The 13,578-nt window shown below is 42.4% G+C and overlaps 1 long non-coding RNA gene across 7 annotated transcripts in view; it reads right to left on the bottom strand.

Moving 5' to 3' along the window:
- Positions 1–13,578, bottom strand: part of LOC140650634 (uncharacterized) — a 38,614-nt gene that overhangs the window by 16,216 nt on the left and 8,820 nt on the right. For 2 of the 7 annotated variants that reach the window (XR_012042102.1, XR_012042096.1), the window contains exons 3-5: positions 12,055–12,262; positions 11,654–11,747; positions 9,385–9,481 (exon numbers count right to left, since the gene is read on the bottom strand). This is a non-coding gene — a long non-coding RNA (uncharacterized lncRNA). Of the gene's footprint in view, positions 1–9,042; positions 9,184–9,272; positions 9,482–10,731; positions 10,796–11,653; positions 11,748–12,054; positions 12,263–13,578 lie in introns of all 7 variants that reach the window. The other 5 variants (XR_012042098.1, XR_012042097.1, XR_012042100.1 and 2 more) reach the window with 5 other exon arrangements.

Below are 13,578 nucleotides of genomic sequence, written 5' to 3'. Positions count from 1 at the left end.
GAAGGGGCAGGCAACTCAGGAGGACTACAAAGGTGTGGCAAGGTTGTGCAGGGAGAAAATTAGAAGGGCCAAAGCTGAGCTAGAGCTCAATCTGGCTGGTGCTGTAAAAGACAACAAAAAATACTTCTTCAAATACATTAGCAGCAAAAGGAGAGCTAAGGAGAATCTCCAGCCTCTAGTAGACGGGGGAGGGAACACAGTGACCAAGGATGAGGAAAAGACTGAGGTATTTAATGCCTTCTTTGCCTCAGTCTTTAATAGCAGGGCCAATTGTTCTCTGGGTACCCAGCCCCCCGAGTCGGAAGATAGGGACAGGGATCAGAATGGAGCCCCCATAATCCAGGGGGAAATGGTTAGTGACCCACTAACCATTAGTTAGACACCACTTAGACACTCACAAGACACTCACACTCATTAGTTAGACACTCACTTAGACTTAGACGCTGCACCACTTAGACACTCACAAGCCTATGGGGCCTGATGAGATCCACCCGAGAATACTGAAGGAACTGGCAGATGTGCTCACCAAGCCCCTTTCCATCCTTTACCAGCAGTCCTGGCTAACGGGGGAGGTCCCTGCTGACTGGAGATTAGCAAATGTGACGCCCATCTTCAAGAAGGGCCGGAAGGAGGACCCGGGGAACTACAGGCCTGTCAGCCTGACCTCGGTACCGGGGAAGCTGATGGAGCAGATGATCCTGAGTGCCATCACACGGCATGTAGAGCACAACCAAGGGATCAAGCCCAGCCAGCACGGGTTTAGGAAAGGCAGGTCCTGCTTGACCAACCTGATCTCCTTCTACAACAAGGTGACCTGCCTAGTGGATGAGGGAAAGGCTGTGGATGTTGTCTACATGGACTTTAGTAAAGCCTTTGACACCGTTTCCCACAGGATTCTCCTGGAGAAACTAGCTGCCCATGGCTTGGACGGGTGTACTCTTCGCTGGGTAAAAAACTGGCTGGATGGCCGGGCCCAAAGAGTGGTGGTGAATGGAGTTAAATCCAGGTGGCAGCCGGTCACAAGTGGTGTTCCGAAGGGCTCTGTGTTGGGGCCAGTCCTGTTTAATATCTTTATCAATAATCTGGATGAGGGGATCAAGTGCACCCTCAATCAGTTTGCAGATGACACCAAGCTGTGCAGGAGCGTTGATCTGCTTGAGGGGAGGAAGGCTCTGCAGAGGGACCTGGACAGGCTGGATCGATGGGCCGAGGCCAATTGTATGAGGTTCAACAAGGCCAAGTGCAAGGTCCTGCACTTGGGCCACAGCAACCCCATGCAACGCTACAGGCTTGGGGAAGAGTGGCTGGAAAGCTGCCCAGCAGAGAAGGACCTGGGAGTGTTGGTTGACAGCTGCCTGAATATGAGCCAGCAGTGTGCCCAGGTGGCCAAGAAAGCCAATGGCATCCTGGCTTGTATCAAAAATAGCGTGGCCAGCAGGAGTAGGGGACTGATCGTGCCCCTGTACTCGGCACTGGTGAGGCCGCACCTCGAATACTGTGTTCAGTTTTGGGCCCCTCACTACAAGAGAGACATTGAGGTGCTGGAGCGCGTCCAGAGAAGGGCAACGAAGCTGGTGAAGGGTCTGGAGCACAAGTCTGATGAGGAGCAGCTGAGGGAACTGGGGTTGTTTAGCCTGGAGAAAAGGAGGCTCAGGGGAGACCTTATCACTCTCTACAGCTACCTGAAAGGAGGTTGTAGAGAGGTGGGGGTCGGTCTCTTCTCCCAGGTAACAAGTGATAGAATGGGAGGAAATGGCCTCAAGTTGCTCCAGGGGAGGTTTAGACTGGATATTAGGAAATTTTACTTCACTGAAAGGGTTGTCAAGCATTGGAACAGGCTGCCCAGGGAAGTGGTTGAGTTGCCATCCCTGAAAGTATTTAAAAGACGTTTGGATGTGGTGCTTATGGACATGGTATAGTGGTGGTCTTGGTAGTGTTAGGTTTACGGTTGGACTCGATGATCTTAAAGGTCTTTTCCAACCTGTACGATTCTGTGATTCTGTGATTCTGTGATTTTATCTCAGCCCACGAGTTTTCTCACTTTTACTCTTCTGATTCTCTCCCCCATCCCACTGGGGAGGAGTGAGCGAGTGGCTGTGTGGGGCTTAGTTGCCAGCTGGGGCTAAACCATGACATCATGTCTTTCCATGAACACTATTTGATAACAAATATTCTTATCTGTAGCAACCTGGCTAGATTTAAATCAAGAGAGGTCCTGTAGCTTGTTATAAATCCCCTAAATAGCCATTCTTTTGGTTTTTAGTTTTCAAACTTGACGTCTGCATGAGATTTCCTTTAGTCCACTACAAACAACATAAATTGCTTTATACTCTATACTAAAAAAGTCACAAAATGATTTACACAATAGAGAAATACAGAACTAAAAATCAACCATGAGTTGGACACCTACGGCTACACAGGTAACGAGTTACATGTGTAGTTCTGCAAGTAGTTCTGGACTGATAAATGAGTTATTTCTTTAAACTTCAGATGAAAAAAATCTCCCAGCTTGAACACGAATTTTCTGTAGCAGAGAATGCTTTGCAACTCCATAAATCACAGAGGGCATTAGACAAAAGAAAGAATGAAGCAAACAAACAAAGAAGTTAATTCAAAACTTATTCTTCATAATACTTGTTGCTTGGTACTGCTTCCAATTTACTATGCTTCTGCAACACATGGGACAAACTTGATAGTGGTTATTCCAGGGTATCCCAATTCCCTTCAAAAGTATTAATATAAATACTTGTTCATGTACTGCCAAGCTGATGTGCATGCCGGGTATTAAAATTAGGGCAACTTCTGCATGTTCTGCTTGCTAACCAAGCTGTTTGTTGAGTATGATCAATATCTGACTTCATAACAAAAATACACTGCTTGTCTTTTAACTTAGAAAGTACTGTTAAAATGTGGTTGCCAAATGAAGCATTTTTTGAAAAACAAAATCTGATTGGTATTTTTAATTCTCAGATTCTGCTCAAACAGCCCCATGGTTTACAGTGAGGAGGAGTAAAAAATCATTAGTAGTTTAATCATGTTTCAGTGAGCATTCCCTCATCTTGCACAAAGCAGGTTTTACCTTGATAATTCCAAGCCCTTTGGAATGCAACAGTTGCTACCTACCAGAAATCAGAAAATATAATTTTATATATTTTCCACTTTTAATCCTTAAATGAAAAATTAGTACCTCCATGTGGAAATCTTAAGAAAAGGAATCTTTTGCTCCTGATCTTTTAACGAGTGAGCAGGAGAAAGAAGGCACATGTGTCACAGAAAGCAGTGTATAAAATAATGAGGTTGACCCTTCAAGTCTTCCAAACCAGTGAAGCTACAGAGAACTTCTCTTATATTTCCGTACAGGAATAGAACTTATGCTGTTGACTTGCCCCTCCACGGAAACTTGTAGTATGCCCCCAGGGTCAGAGGAACCCATATTCCTGGGGTTTTTTTTACCTAATTAACATGAAATGCAAGGAAACAACATTAGCATAAATTCTTGCAAACAGTCATATATGTCTGGGAGAAGCCTTACATTCACAGGCCCTGGTTCTCACTGAGGACTTCAAGCACCTGATTGTGGCTAACCAGCAGCCTCTATTGTCCACTGAAGGGACAGTGCAGCAGGGCACAAGCAGTCAGGAGGCTTCTGGACTGCACAGATGACAACTTCCTGGCAGGTCATCCAGAAGCCAGTGAGAGGAGATGCTCTGCTTACAAACATGGAAGAATTGAGCAGGGATGTAAAGACTGGGAGCATCCTTGGCTGCAGTGACCATGAGATTATGATATTCAGGATCCTGGGAGGAGAAAGCAAGGCAAAAAGCAGGATCACAGCACTGGACTTAAGGAGAGCAGACTTTGGCCTGTTCAGGGACCTGCTTGGAAGAATCCCATGGGATACAGCCCTGGAGATAGGGTGGTCAAGGAGAGTTGATTGGTTTTCAAGGATCACACCCTCCAATCTCAAGAACAGTCCATCTCAACATGAAGGAAGTCAAGCAAAGGTAGCAGGACGCACCTGCTTGGGTGAACAAGTAGCTCCTGGTAAAACTCGGACATATAAAGGAAACATTCAAGAGCTGGAGGCAGGGTCAGGTAACTCAGTAGGAATAGAGAATGTGCAGGAATGAGGTTAGGAAAACCAAAGCCCACCTGCAGTTGAATCTGGGATGGGATGCAAAGGGCACCAAGAAGGATTTCTATGGATATATCAGCAGCAAATGGATGACTGTGGAAAATGTGGGCCTGCTGCTGAATGTGATAGAGGACCTGGTGACAAAGGACATGCAAAAGGCCAAGGCATTCAGTGCCGCCTTCACATCAGGCTTTACTGTTAAGACCACCCTTCATGAATCACAGATGCCTGAGACCTATGGGGAAGTCTTGAGCAAGGAAAACTTATCCTCACTGAAGGGGGATCAGCTCAGGGAAATGTAGATAGACTGGACATCATGGGACTTCATGGGATGCACCCACGAGTGCTGACGGACCTGACCTATGTCACTGTGAGGCCACTCTCAATTATCTTTGAAAGGCCATGACAAGTAGGGGAGAACTGGAAGAAAGCAAGTAACTGTCAGCCTTACCTTGATCTCTGGGAAAGTAATAGGGCAAATCCTCCTAGACACCATTCCCAAACATATGAAGGATGAGAAGGTGATTGGGAATGGTCAGCATGGATTTATAAAGGGAAAATCATGCCTGACCAACTTAATAGCCTTGGCTTGACGAATGAGGGAAGACCAGTGGATGTTGTTTATCTTGACTTTAGTCAAGGATTGACTTTAAGTCAAGTCAAACTTAGTCAAGTTTAAGGCTTTTGACACTGTCTCCCCAAACTTCCTCATAGGCAAACTGATGAAGTACAAACTAGCTGAGTGAACAGTGAAGTGGATTGAGTGAACTGCTGAGCTCAAAAGGTTGTGATAAGCAGCATGAACTCCAGTTGGAAGCCAGTCCCTAGTGGTGTACCCCAGTGGTCAGTACTGGCACCAATACTGTTTAACATCTTCATTAATGCCTGGATGATAGGATACAGTGTACCACCAGCAAGTTTGCAGATGATACAAAATTGGGAGGAGTGGTTGATACACCAGATGGCTGTGCTGCCATTCAGAAGGTCGTGGACAGGCTGGAGACATGGACAAACAAGAAATCTCATGAAGTTGAAAGGGAAGTGGAAAGTCCTGCCCTTGGGAAGGAATAACCCCATATATTATGGGGGAACTATAGTATCCCATGTACCATACACTGAAGACTGACTGCCTGGGCAATGGCTTTTCGTTGGCCGTGAAAAGGACCTGAGGGTCCACAAGGTGAACATAAGGCAGCAATGTGCCTTTGTGAAAAGAAAGCCAACAGCCTCCTGCTTTAGGAGGACCATCACTAGCAGGTCGAGGGAGGTGATCCTTTCACTTTACTCACCACTGGTGAGACACGTTTGGAGTAATGTGTCCAGTTCTGGGCTCCCTACAAGACATGAGCGTACTGGAGCAAGTCTACCAAAGAGCCATGAAGATCAGTAACAGACTGCAACATCTTTCACATGAGGAGAGGCTGAGAGAGAGGGGACTGTTTAGCCTGGAGAAGAGATGTCTCAGGGGAAGCTTATCAATGTGTGTAAATACATCATAGGTGTGAGCAAAGAAGATGGAGCCAGACCCTTCTCAGTGGTACTCAGTGATAGGACAAGAGGAATCGAAATAGACAAAATTCCATTTAAGCATAAAAACCACCTTATTTGCTGTGAGGGTGCTCTAACACTGGAAAATATTTTCCATGGAGGTTGTGGTATCTCAACCCTTAAAGGTATTCAACACCAGACTAGACCTGGCCCTGACCAACCTGTTCTTGCTGACTGTTTTGAGTAGAGGGCTCGGAATAGAAGAAATCCAGAGATGCCTTCCAAATTCAGCCATTCTGTGATTGTGTGAATTAGTGTTTGCTATCTGCAGTCAAGTTCTGGAGACTGATCAGTTCTTATTCCCTCATGGTGTGTCTCTTGCCTCCTTTTTTTGGAATACTACTGGCCTTTACATAATAGCTGAATACAGAAATACTACCCTGAATCTTGAAAATCTCAAGCCTCCAACACACATAGACTGTCCCATTGGCATTATGTATGACAGAAAAGTAGACAATTTGTCACAATCTTCCAAAATATTTGTGCTAGGCTTAACCTAAAATCCTCTGTGTTATTTCATCTATTCCCACAGCCTGTTCCCAACTGAACAAAAGTGACTTTTAATTAAAGCAAACTCGACTTTACAGTTCTGGAATGCTGTGATTTTTTCTCTTTTCTCTGGAATTGTTACAGTGCTGAAACAACACATGTGATACAGAATAGAGACCAAATTAAAGTACATATTTAAGATTATACCGAGTGGGATGAACGGGACACCTAAGAAACTAAGTGACTACATCAGTGGTCAAGGGAAGAGCTACGGATGTCATCTATCTGGACTTCTGTAAGGCCTTTGACATGGTCCCCCACAACATCCTTCTCTCTAAATTGGAGAGATATGGATTTGATGGATGGACTATTCAGTGGATGAGGAATTGGCTGTATGGTGGCATCCAGAAGGTAGTCGTCAACGGCTCAATGTCCAGATGGAGATCAGTGATGAGTGGTGTCCCTCAGGGGTCTGTATTGGGACCAGTACTGTTTAATATCTTCATCAATGACAGAGACAGTGGGATCGAGTGCACCCTCAGCAAGTTTGCAGATGACACCAAGCTGAGTGGTGCAGCTGACACACCAGAAGGATGGGATGCCATCCAGAGGGACCTGGACAAGCTGGAGAAGGGGACCCATGTGAACCTCATGAGGTTCAAGAAGGCCAAGTGCAAGGTCCTGCACATGGGTCAGGGCAACCTCTGGTATCAATACAGGCTGGGGGATGAAGGGATTGAAGGCAGCCCTGTGGAGAAGGACTTGGGGGTACTGGTGGATGAAAAGCTGGACATGGGCCAGCAATGTGCGCTTGCAGCCCAGAAGGCCAACCATATCCTGGGCTGCACCAAAAGAAGTGTGGCCAGCAGGTCGAGGGAGGTGATTCTGCCCCTCTACTCTGCTCTGGTGAGACCCCACCTGCAGTACTGCGTCCAGCTCTGGAGCCCTCAGCACAGGAAAGACATGGAGCTGTTGGAGCAGGTCCAGAGGAGGGCCACAAAAATGATCAGAGGGATGGAACACCTCTCCTATAAAGAAAGGCTGAGAGAGTTGTGGTTGTTCAGCCTGGAGAAGAGAAGGCTCTGGGGAGACCTTATTGCTGCCTTTCAATACTTAAAGAGGGTTTAAGAAAGATGGGGACAGACTTTTTAGTAGGGCCTGTAGCAATAGGACAAGGGGTAATGGTTTTAAGGTGGATTTAGATTGGACATAAGGAAGAAATTTTTTACAATGAGGGTGGTGAGGCACTGGAACAGGTTGCCCAGAGAGGCTGTAGGTGCCCCATCCCTGGAAACATTCAAGGTCAAGTTGGATGAGGCTCTCAGCAACCTGATCTAGTTGAAGATGTCCCTGCTCATTGCAGGGGGATTGGACAAGATGACCTTTAAGGGTCCCTTCCAACTATTCTATGATTCTATGATTCTAAACATCTGATGAAAAAACTAGAACTCTGTGAAGAAAGTTGTAAGGTTCGCTATCAGATTTGCTATGTCCCACTGATGTGAGCAGCCAGAAAGGCAGCCTGGTTAGAGGGGAAAATTACTGAAAATAAGAAAATGTCTGCTGAAAAATGGTGGCAGAAAATGCCTGCCAGTCTGGGAGCTGTGAGCCTGGGAGCTAGGCCTGTGAACCAGAAACATCCTTGAAAAGGGTAGTTGGCCTCTTGGAAGTACAGCTGGGGTACCTAGGAAGCAGAGACATCCTGAGATACCATCAACAAGCGCAAAAACAAGGGACTGAAATGGCACCTTATCATCTGAAAAAGTGGAAAACAGTCTGGAAAAATAAAAATTGCTCTGAAAGAACAGAAAACTTAATCATCTATTGGCCGTTACAGGTGAAAAATTTAAATTAACAGCATCTATTGGCTCCTCGAAGCAGTGATGTCCTATGCCCTCTTATGTCCCTATGATATAAAAGGAGCTTAATTTTTATCCAAAGTGGAGCCTCTCTCCCTGAGAACTACCCTTGCTGCATGTGCTTTTTCTTTTCTAAACAGGTTGAATTCTCCAAACAAACTTTCTATGATGTCTTGGGCTCTCATCGGGGATGCCTGACTGCCTCCAGACTCTGTGACACAGATCACCTTTTAAGTGAGACTCTGTCTGTAATCTCACTGTTCCCCCTTTTTGGGACCACTTTTGGGGTTGGTTTGATTTGTCCTCTCACTTCTGGGATGGTTGGGTCCACCTCTGGAGTTGGTCGTGTCGTCCCCCCCTGCCTCCGTTTGTGATGGTCTGTTCCCTTCTGAAATCTGTCTAATTCACTTGATACCAATATTATGAATCCATATAAATAATCTATCATATCTGCTATTGTACTGTTGATAAGTTGTGTCACTAAAGAAAAGATGAAAAGTTCACAGTAACTTGTAACAGTATATACCTAATTGTTTGTTGCTATTATTGATTGTTGCTATATAATTGATTGCTGCTGTTGACTGCTGCCATACTATTGATTGATTGATACTTTATTATTGATTGCTGATAGTAATTTGTAATAGCTGGATATATATATTCACTTTATCAATCATAAGTATACTACTAGAGGTGATTTTTTTAATTATTATTTTTATTTTTGTGGTAGTTTACTTGCTAGTGGTGATTTTTGCAGTATTTGTGGTAATCTGTAATAAAGCAGAGAAATTTAGGGAATAAAGCCTCCATGTCCTTGTGCATTGCAGAATCCTACAAACCCACAGTCACAACCTCTATACACCCACAGACTGGATAACCCTTTAGGTCTTGACACCCACCCAACTCCATCTCCTTTCCATAAAAGCATTATCAACAAAGATATACAAAGGCCATCTGGGGATGTTCCTTGCACACAACAATGTCTAGGTGGCATATTAGTTGCCTATTTAGTACCTCTGATTCTGTTTTACAGCCTTACATAGGAGATGTCTTTGGGTGTATCATTTGGCGGTTTCAGGTGTTCCCAGACAAAACCAACAGCCTCCACAAGCCAGTTAGTTGTCCACAGTGTTGAAGGCAGTGGTGAAGATACAGCTGGAAAGGAGGATAGCCATTCAAAAGGACAGAAAGATGGGGGGACAAAGGAAGGCTAAAAGAAGCCTGAAAAGACTATTTCTCTTTACCTTGCCTTTCTCATCTACAAATGCAGCTAATAGTATTTTTCTTTTTTGCAAAGTACTCAGTTGTATTCAAGAGATAATCTGAGTTGAGAGCACTTCAGCCAAAGCAAGATACCTCTGAGTCCCATCAGGATGTGAACTGCTGATTGCAGGTGGTAATCCATGTGTAATCCTGATGAAGTGGCTTACATTCTGATTTTATCTTTGTGCACCTGAAGAAGTTAAACAGTGATTGTGACTGTCAGTAATACCGCAATGCACCTGTAACCTACTGTGTACAAGAAAAAAAGATAGGCAGAGCATGACAACTCTACTTCACGAAGATTTGAGGGATTTCAAAGACCTTTCAACTAGGAAAGAAACATAAAAATTCTCCACATTGAGCAACGTATCTGTAAAATAAAGTATTGCAGACCTTGAATAATTTCACTCTCTTGAAGTCTAAACACACGAGGTGGGATTCATCTTACTTAAGTTTAGGCACCTGAGTTTGGCATCAAATGCAATGTTACCAGCCAGGCTCCCTTAACAGTTAACAACAGGAAACAGGTACTCCTGGGGGAAATTAATCTAATCCATCTCAAAAGCCAGCTGAAGGACTGGATTAATTACATTCTGAAGGTGATGATTTTTTGTAACCATCTTCTATACACAGAGCTTACAGTGACTAGCTCACGCCTCATCTTTTAGCTTTCGATGCCCACGTCAGAACTGATGAACTGTAGTTCTTAAAAAAAATAAAAAACTACTTACCTCAGTTTAGGAGAATGCTAATTTAGGAAACTAGTCTATATATAACACATGAATTCTAAGCAAGGTTAAAAAGAATTCCACCACTGAGTGTGTCAGAGTATGAGGATTTAGGCTGTGCTGTGTATCTGCCATGAGGAAGAGAGGCTGCTGCCCTCAGATACTCCAATTTGTACTGAAGTACTGAAGCATATCTTAGGGGAAATAAGATCTTTCCAACTTCTCAAAAGTAGCATGAGTATACAGATGGAGGCAGAAATATGACAACGAAGATGCCACATGCTTCTTTTAAAATACACAACGGCTCATACTGTTGCAAGGAATTCAAAGAAAACAATGTAGGCTGCGCCAAGAGACAAGAAAGCACACTTTTCCATAGAGAAGGGTAGAAGGAAATTTAATACAGGAAAAAAAAGACTTCATGATTTTGAGTAAAAATTATGTTCAAGTGAGGGGACTCTGGCTCTTACTCAAGTGTTAAGAAGACAGTAGCAAGAATGTCAGACTTTACATTACCCATTTCTAAATCTTACTGGTTTTTTAGTTACTGTAAAATGAGTAAACCTATGTATTTGTTTGCCTTTGCCTTTGTATATCCCTGAAGAGCTGAACAGTTAATCAAGAACAGTCCCCACATGGGAGGTACAGAAAAGTCGTGTCCAGGGTGAGGATGGGTCAGATGTCATATGCTCTGTTTCTGTCACTGAGTTACCTGAATGTCAAGGCCTCTGCCTTTGGGATGCGAAACAAGTAGACTAAATCATCCAGCTAGTGTGCTGGAAAATCCAAGAAAAAAAGTCAAACAGGTACACAATCAAAAGCAAGTTTAAGAAAAATATCCCGCACAGTGAGACCTGGAACCAACAGCCTCACAAGTGAGCAGCCAGGGAAATTCTTTAAGTGCACTGTAACATTGCTTACATGAAAAGATATTTCAGAAAAAAAAAAACAAAACCAAACCCAAAACCCAAACATTTTTCTCCACAAATGTCAAAACAGTTTGCACTGTTTCTCCAGAAGATCTTCCCTGAAAGTTCGGCAAAAGCAGCAAAAAATAGCATTTTTACAGATCATTTAGATTAATTGGTAAATGGTTCTGCCAGAACTTTCTTGTGTGGTTCTAACTGCAAAATATTACTTTTGCAATACCTGTAAGCTAATTGTGCTGTAGGGCTAAAACTGAGAGCAGAATTTGACTTATTACTTTCATTGGTAATATTCCACATATAGTCCCAATATTATAAGGTTGTTTTTTTCCCCTAAGGAATGATTAAAACATTTTGACTATTTTTGTGTTTTAGTGTTTCACAGTGGTTCAGTGATGTTCAAAAGATTGCATCTTGTTGTGTGAATACTTTCATCTTTACATGACTGAAACTCAATCAATATTCTCATGCTGTAGTTTCAATAAGTCATCATGGACAACTTCGTTGAATTAGCAAACTTTGAATTGACATGGAATTAATAAAAATCCCCAGAGGGGTTCCTTTTCCACACTTGCACTCAATGTGTCTTTTCCTAGTAAGGGATAAGTACTGTGGTCTACCATAAGGTCTAGATTTTGCTCTCACTTACAGTAGCATTAGACACAGGTAATTTCATGAAGTTAATGGAGCTGCCCCTCTTATACTCACCATAAAAGATCATCAGAATGTAGCCACCATAGATACCGCCACCTACCACATTTTAGGCTGTATGTTGTCTTTCATTTTTGTTCTTCCTAGTTTCCTGCAAAGACAAGGGTTATACAGCCACAGTCATGCCCTGCTGATCTGACTGTCAATGTGATCAGCAATCTGTTGAGCTTTTTTCCATAAACCATCACATTTGAACCTAATAGCTAGTTTTGGCCATATTGATGGAGGGATCACCATTCTTTTAAGCTGTGGGGATAGAAGTGACTTCGCAGTTAGACTTAGTAAGTGACTTTTTAACTCAGTTTGTAGAATTTGTTATCATCTCAAATGAGGAAAAGAGATTAACATAAACTCAAATGTTACTAGATGCCCGAGAATCCACGTTACGCATTCCATACCTTCAGAAAGACAGCACTTATGGCCTGCATCTTCCTCGAAAAGTAAAGTCTATCAAGCCCAAGACACAAACCCACAGGAATCCAGACTTAGAGGATGTTTGCTATTACTCATATATACACTTTTCTGGCTGAAATTTTCCAGGAATATATTTTTTTCTGTAGATTAAGTTGGGATGAAAAGTTCAACTCCTTTGGAACGCAAAGAAAGCTGGGGAAAAGCAAAACACGCTCCATTTATTAGGAAATATATTTAATTTTTTAAAAAAACAACTTTCCTAGCTGGGAACAGAAGGAAGATAAAGTATGAAAGTTCTTGTCCTGCCACTCTCTTGAGCAGCAGATAGCTTCTCTATGACTGTCAATCCTTTGTTCATTAAAAATAATTTATGTTTATAAAAATGCTACATCTTTTCCACTGTAAATCAACAGTTTTAAATCCAGCAAATAAGTGATGGCAAAAATAAAAAAAATACTAAAGCCAGTATTTAGACAAGAAAAATATACTTCAATGTTTAATTGTGAATTGGTTAGCAGCAACTGAAAATATTTCTGGCATTACTAGAGGAGGAAGTGGATTCGTTTGGACACTAGATCCTAACGATATATGCTTCATCATCTCATAAAACAAAGATGTGACCTGATAGCACTCTTGTAATTGTTATGTCTGCTTTACTACATTGCTGTTAGCCAATCAATCTCATTGGCATTTGAGCAAAACACTGCGTTTTGAAAGCAAGCTCTTCACATGGTCAAGTCCTTTTCTTATTTCACTGAGCAATTTTATGAATTGCAGCCCAGCAAAACTCAGTGAAAGAAAGGTATTCTACACACCCTGAAAACACACACCATTTTCATTGTGATGTAGATTGTTTAGGTTTGACTCACAAGTCTGCCTCATAAACACAGATTTTCGACTTAGGTGGAAGGTTATTTACATTTAGTACATAAGCCTTATGCTTCATTAGTGTTGACTTTGTAAATTAGTCTGAATATCTCTTAAACACTAATTTTTTAACTTTTCTTTTTGTCACCTGAAAAAGCATTATCCTTTCCTTCTTCAAGTGACATAAAGGCAAGTCATGACCATGTCTTTTTAAACTATGAATACACATCTGAGAAAAAGTTTTAAAGTGATATTTTGGGGTTTGGTCCCCAGTGATATAATATCCCAAGTGATATTTTGGTCAAGTCCCTGATTCAGAAACAATAAAATTTATTAGCATGGGCTCATCAGATTGAAACGCAGTTTCTGCCTTCCTTTATAATCTGTTGCTGTAGTTAACATTTAGAGTTTCCTATAACCTGAAGAAATACAAATAATTTCCATCGGACGACAGCTGTTATTTTATTCTGCTATCTTTGCTTCTGTTTTGTCTTTGAGATCTTTCAGTCTGAACATGTCTAAGTAAATGCACATTATTCATTACCATTTCCATTAGTCATGACACAGGTAGTCAATCATTTGCAAAAAAATCAAGAGATTTAGGCAACTGTACAAATACATATACACGGATTTTGTTCCTG

The sequence above is a fragment of the Ciconia boyciana genome, chromosome 4 (assembly GCF_034638445.1).
Source record: "Ciconia boyciana chromosome 4, ASM3463844v1, whole genome shotgun sequence".
Lineage (NCBI taxonomy): Eukaryota > Metazoa > Chordata > Aves > Ciconiiformes > Ciconiidae > Ciconia > Ciconia boyciana.
Note: the sequence above shows the minus strand (reverse complement) of the source record. Positions and strands in the feature narration are given on the sequence as shown.